Below are 6,940 nucleotides of genomic sequence, written 5' to 3'. Positions count from 1 at the left end.
ACTAAAAAAAAGTTTTTAAAATTACACTGGGGGCAGTACGGTGGTCTAGTGGTCAGCACTGTTACCTCACAACAAGAAGATCCTGGGTTCAAACAGGCAGGGGCCATTCTGTGCGGAGTTTGCATGTTCTCCCTGTGCTTGTGTGGGTTTCCTCCCTATAATGTCATGTTTGGTATTACTTCTGTGTTTTCTTTGTGATGTTTGTGTCTTCTGTCTAGGAAGAAGCCTAATTGGTTTCCCCGGTCTACTTGGTGGCACGCCCTGCCTGGTCAGCTGACTCCATGCAACTTATAAGAAGACTCTTTCATCACTTCCTGCCTTCAGCCTTGTGCTCAATTGCTTCAACCTTTTGCTCATTTGCTGTGCTTGCTCTGTCCTGTGCTGGCTTCCTGTATTTGCCCTGCCTTGTCTAATAGCTATCTAGGTGTATGCTAAGACAGTGTGTGTCTGTTTGAATGTTTGAGGGTAAGGAACCAACTGTTTGCTAATGTGCTTAGCTCAACTCTTTATAGTACGGCCTACTGGATTGCCCTGTTGTAAAATTGTTCTTAATACTGTATGTAGTTCTACAAGGGATTTTGGGGATGTAAGGAGACTTATGCCGTTTTCTTTATTGGATCCTTTCATTGATTGTTTTGGATAGGGAATTAGGGAAGGAACTTGTCTTTTATATTTATTTTTGTTTTGTGAAGTAGGGTATTTAGATCCTGGACAGTAGTGGGCAGAGGTGGGTAGAGTATCCAAAATCTGTACTCAAGTAAAAGTACAAGTACTTTTGGAAATATTTACTCAAGTAAAAGTAAAAGTAACAATCTTAATAGTTACTTGAGTAAGAGTAAAAAAGTATCCAATGAAAAACTACTCAAGTAGCTAGTTACTAGTTATCTACCTCTCCTTGAAAGTCTCTTTGTTCTGCTCATATAAAACACAGGTTGAAGTAAAATAGTTCAGTCCAGTGATGGGCACATCTCAGTCCAGTAATGGGCACATTAAATGGGTCATTTGCAATAAAATCTCAAACACACCAAGGTGTTTTTCTAACAGTTACTCTGTCTTTATTTTCACATTCACAACACAAACTTGCCAGGCTCTGCATTTCAACAAGCTAACAGAACAAAAGAGAAGGTGTGTGTGTGTGCAGAGTGTGTGTTTGCCCCTTCAGTATGTGAGTGTTTATTTTGTCATATGTTCTTTCTTGAACAATCAGTTTTACAGAATTTTACTGTGGACTGATCCTCGTTTTCTTGACTTGATTAGTTCTGCATAAAACTTAAGCTTGTTTGGTGAATCCTCTGATGAAATAATAATATGTGCATTTTATAAGTACATGCATTCTTAGGAATAAAATAAAATTCAATCCCGTTTTTATTTTGTATGTATGTTCTTATTTGTGTATAAATGCAAGATGTCACAATATGCTGTTCAATTGATGTAGTTTTGTAGAAAATGGGTGTGAAATTGTGCAGATGTTTAGAATGAACGTTTCTTTATGAACCTGTGTTGTTTGTAGGGTTCACAAGATATTGGTCATTGCTTGCACGAGAGGGCATATGAGGGAAAACATTTGGACAGTGTGAGAAATCTGGTATTAAAATAAGGTCAATGTGCCCATAGTTACCAAATGACCATTAATAGGGTTCAAACAGGCCTAACTTTGACACTTACTGCTCCGTGATTTTTCAGGTTGGAGCTGGAGTTGTTCTACGCTGCAATGTCAGTTCGTTTTGGTGAACACAGCATGCACATTATGAAACTATTCTTTTTGACATCGTGGAGTGAAAACAGACTGAACTTGAGGCCATAGTTGATCTGCCTCAGTTAACTCACACACGTCTTCCTCTGCTTCAGCTTCATCTTCCAGCTGAACGCGCGATATATGCAAGCGGGAGATCCGTTGCAGCCTCTTGCGAAGCAGCCTCTCCAACATCTCACGAGACTTGCGAACAAGCCATATAAACTAATTATTTTAAAAAGCTCATATTTATTAACATTTGACAGTAATGGAGGAACGCAGCCAAATGTAGCGAAGTAAACGTAAAGTTTTTTCACTAAAAATGTACTTGAGTAAGAGTAAAAGTACAATTCTTTAAATATACTCTAAAAGTACAAGTTACCCAAAAAACTTACTCAAGTAAATGTAACTCGTTACTACCCACATCTAGTAGTGGGTTTTTGTTTGTTATTTTGGCCTTGTTGGCTCCCGAAGCTACACTCCCCCATTATACTCTAAACCCTTTGGTTTTCATTAAAATGCCACTTTAATGCCTTTTTTCCACACTCTCTTGAGTCATCAACTCTTTCTTGTTGCACCTTTACACTAGATGGGGTGTAACATGAAATTGGTGGCTCATCCAGGATCTGAACCTGGGACCTCTCACACTGAGGTGAGAGTCACACTCCTAGACCAATGACAGTTGTACACATGTACAATAGGTTGACTGGTAATTCTAAATAGGAGTTATTAGGTAATTCTAAAATCTTCATAGATGTGAGTGTGTGTGGTTGTCTGTCTATATGTGGCCCTGAGATGGACTGGTGACCTGTCCAGGGTGTACCCCTGCCTGTCATTGTCTGCTGGGATAGGCTCCAGCAGATCCCCGTGACCCTTATTAGGAATAAAGCGGGTTTAGAAAATGGATGGATGGATGGATGTTTACAATAGGTGTTAGTGACATGTGTTTTTAGTATTGTGACACTAATGGGTTTGACCAGAATTGAGGAGAGAAGAGGCAGGTTTCAGATATTTTCATTTACATTTCTGACATTTGGCAGATGCCCTTATCCAGAGCAACATTTTATCTCATTTTAGACAACTGAGAAATTGAGGGTTAAGGGCCTTGCTCAGGGACTCAGCAGTATCAGATTGGTTGACCTGGGATTTGAACTCACAACCTTCCGATCAGTAGTCCAACACCTTTTTCTTTTCCTTCCCTTTTCAGTGATTTTATCTCACTAGATGGACACACACATGGCACTGTGCTGGACGACACCCAGGACGAGTAGGCGGAGGCAGCGGAGATGGCCATCAAGCAGCTAAATGAAAAACTGTTAAACAAGTGCCAAGTGTAAGCCATGTGTAAAATTGTACGTTTTTACCAGCCAGGGTTCAAGTGTTTTTTTGTGCTTTAACTAATTGCATTTGATATTTATTGAACTCCATATACTGTTGAAACAGAGGGTTCTGTTTGATTTTATGAGTGTTTCAGTCAAAGTCCCGGTGTAATTTTGCTGGCAAAGATGTCATTCTAACAGCAGAGTTTAGATAAAGACTCTAAGAGCAACGTTTGTTGTTGTGTTACAGCACCACAGAGCACTTCAAATCCTGCAATCATCGTGAGGCAGAGGCGCACAAGAAGCTGGATGTGGGATAAGCGCAGAAAAGTATAGAGAGGCAGACTGGGCTCAGTCAGAAGACTGAGCAGGTAAGCACATGTATACACACACACACACACACACACATATACACACAAAAGGAATGCTAACTCTGCCTCTTCTGCTCCAGGGTCTGAATCTCTACATTAAGAACATGGATGAGAACCTGGGTTACGAGGGTCCGCGCTTGTTCTTTGTGCAATTTGGAAAAATCAAAAACATGAAGGTGATGATGGAGAATGGCCGGTCTAGTGGGTTCGGCTCCGTGAACTTCACGTCCTCCTAGGAAGCACTGAACACCATGAATGAGGTCATGGTTTTCTTGCTTGTCAGAGAATGCAGAGGATGCAGTTTAATATCAGAAACTCTCAGAAACTCTGCCAGCCCATGTTGCCTCCCTGACTAATGAAGAACTTCGTTCCTGAGGTAGACGTTACATTGCTGCCCCAAATTTCCACAAGAGGCTATTGCTAGATAGACAGAAACACCACCTGTGATCAGAACAGATGAAATAACGTCTGTGATACAGACCCCAAGCCAGAAGTTCGAGCCCCATCCGGATCTGATGTGAAAGTGCAACATCTAGCTGTGGACAGATGTCATTTTCTTCTGCACTTCTCTTTTAGGAAACCCTGAAGATGATATTTTACAATCATGCAAAAACATCAGCAAGATTAAGAAGAAAAACAATAAAAAAGAAGATCAGGAAAAAGGAATGAATAAAAGCCCCACACCCTCCAATAATAATTTCATATTATGATTGTCATTTTAATTAAAATTTAAAAAGAAACTTTTGTGTACATTTATTATTTACCACTCAAGAGTGTTCGAATCTTATAATGTAATAAATCTTACAATCTAAAAAGTTAGATTAGAAAAAAATCCAAATAAAAATATTTAAGTTATTAATTATACCTTAAATATAGAATAGTAATAGGAATTAATTGAGGTTTATATTCATGAAAGAAAGTCTGTGAGGAAAATTTTCAAAAAGACAACAACAAATTAACACCACAGAGTGAAAACTTCTTCCTATTAAGAGGATCAAGATGTAAATGTAAGTTACATAAAGAACAAAGCTCCTCCTTTTGCAGAGATTCTAGTCTTAACTGCTCTGCTTCATCCAGACACAGTCTCACTGGCAATGTTTGACTTACCTGCTGCTCAGGATTGCTAAGGCTTCAGAAAATTTTCTTCCTCACATAAAGTCTTTAAAATATCTGAGAATAACTTCTCTAATTGACCAGTAGTTTTGTCAGAAATCTATAACGATCTTAATAACAAAAACTCTATCATCTTCAGCATTAAATCTTATCATAAACTCATTTGCTGAATAAATGAAATAAACAATTTGAAATGAAATACCTCATTATTGTTACTTTATTAAATAACACATCTACTGAGGTCAGGCTTGTCCAAAATCTGACCCCATGGTGACCCCAGATGTTTTTCTGGGTTTTTTTTGCAGAAAAAAAAAGTAATTGAATTGAATTTTAAACTCCTACTAGTGAAAACACAAAAATATGTCATTACTTTCTATGGAATCTTCACCCATGTTTCGACATGAAAGCTTTGGCTGAATGTGTGGAATAATCTGTGGAAAACTGTGTCTATCCATCTAATTGTGATGAACACCTAGAGGCAGAAGGTGTAGAATCCATAAGTGGTAGTTTATTAAATCCACAGCAAACAAATCCAGATCAGTAGGCAAAAATCTGAGTCAAAATAAACAGGTAGAGTAATAAAAAAAATTTAGCAAAGACAGTCAGTGCAGAAACGGTACAAGGACAAAAAAATTATTTTTTCTTCCGTTTATGCTTAGCTTGTTTTACAGGTACACTACTGTCCAATTAACACGGGTCTATTTTAAGAAATCCAAGTACAGTGAAAACGCAGATTGCTAATTGTTGTCTTTCACCAACAGAAATGGAAGACGACGATGATGAGTTAGAGAGAGTGCAAAGCTGAACATCTCCCCCTCCAAGCTACTGTTGCAGTGTAAGTATTTTTTTCTGTACTGACTGCATGTCATTAATTGATCCAAATGGATTTTCATTTTGTCAAATGTCTTAAAAAAATATGCTGTACATGTTAATGTGTTGTGTGTTAATCACTCGCTACACCACCACCACCACCACCACCATCATCATCCTCAGCTGCTGAACTGGGACAGTCTGCTGGATCAGGAAAAGGTTTTTACACATTAGGTTCAGTTCTGTTGAATTGTGAAATGAAATGCTCTCCAAGTCTGAACAAAAAGCCTTTCTTATTTTGTCAGTGTTCTGGCCATGTTCCACTAACAAATGTCTGTTCCATTGGCAAATATATTAACTGTTCAAGGGGTTATGAATTCATTCCCTGGCCATGGTGAACTGATATCAGTTCCTTCTGCTGCCCTCTCCGTACCACCTCCTGACAGCAAGCAACTGCCACCAGTCGATGGTAAATTATTTATAATCATATATTATTTATTTTTAATTAGATTTCAATTCTGCTTATAAATTCAGACATTTCTTTCAATTACAGTGCTACTAATCTTATTTTCTTCTTTGATTTTATATCTTTTTTTTTCTCTAGCTCCTCTGTCCACTTTTTTCATCAGCAAGGCCCCTTCAGATACTTCTACTGTTCCACAAAGGTCTTCAAAGCTTACCGTGCTGAAGGACTAACAAACCCCAGATTGATGTTTTAAGATTTTATGGACTTCTTTCAGCGAGAACTTGCATCCACAAAGCAACAGGTGGAGGGGAAAAGACGGCAGAAAGGCAAGAGGCCTGAAGCTCACCATGTTGGACACGTGTAGGTTTTTTAAGATGGAACCAAAGCAGGGTCCAAACAGTCCACATACACACAGACTTAGATAATTAAAAAATTAATATTTTTGATATATTTTGTCTTTATTTTAATGTGTATTAAAGTTAATTAGTGTTTAAAGTTTGCAATAATATGTATATATGCGCAGTCTCTGTTGTGTGTTTTTTCACTATTGCTTTTTGTTTTGATTGCTCTTTAGTGTTTAAAATGTCAAATAAATAAATTGATTGATAAACAATGATTCCTTTAGTACTGTGTGTCTCTATTTACAGAATTCATTATATATTATTCATAAATGTGTGTTTACATAAACTCTTTTATGAACTGCATGCTGTTTTTGTGCTTATAGTTCACAAAGAGTATGCAGCATTTTGCAGAAATGTTTTCACTCAGTTAAAAATTTCATTCATTTGCACTGAGAGGGATTCGAACCCCGTTCCTGACAAACATTTTAATACATTTCAATTGGCTGTGACATGAATTCAGCACCTGGGACAGCAGCAGAAAAGCTTCAATTTGAGTGGCTGGCACTGAATGCCAACTAATAGATGTCTTGCCCACTGGGGGAGGCTGTGAAAAGTAGAGCAAAAAGATCACAAGTGCTTCTTATCATAGCAGTTTCACACCAACACATCTAACATTCTGTCACTTGGAAAATCCAGTGAATAAATTATAGCTTTGCTCAGCAGAACGACAGATGAAGTGTTCTGGAGAGGTTAGGTGGGCAGCAGCTGCACTTTGACCTGCCCGATGA

At 38.2% G+C, this 6,940-nt stretch overlaps 1 long non-coding RNA gene across 2 annotated transcripts; it reads left to right on the top strand.

The window, feature by feature from the left end:
* Nucleotides 1–365: 365 nt before the first annotated feature.
* LOC131368921 (uncharacterized) lies at nt 366–4,103 on the top strand. Of its 2 annotated transcripts, none has more exons than XR_009207216.1 (4): nt 366–465; nt 2,940–3,065; nt 3,302–3,422; nt 3,503–4,103. It is a non-coding gene; the product is annotated as an uncharacterized LOC131368921 (long non-coding RNA). The 2 variants fall into 2 exon arrangements; XR_009207215.1 differs by lacking the exon at nt 366–465 and adding an exon at nt 1,237–2,384.
* The last annotated feature ends 2,837 nt before the right edge of the window (nt 4,104–6,940 follow it).

Source organism: Hemibagrus wyckioides, linkage group LG18, assembly GCF_019097595.1.
Source record: "Hemibagrus wyckioides isolate EC202008001 linkage group LG18, SWU_Hwy_1.0, whole genome shotgun sequence".
Classification (NCBI taxonomy): Eukaryota; Metazoa; Chordata; class Actinopteri; order Siluriformes; family Bagridae; genus Hemibagrus; species Hemibagrus wyckioides.
The sequence above is the reverse complement of the archived record's forward strand: the minus strand, read 5'-3'. Positions and strand labels throughout refer to the sequence as shown.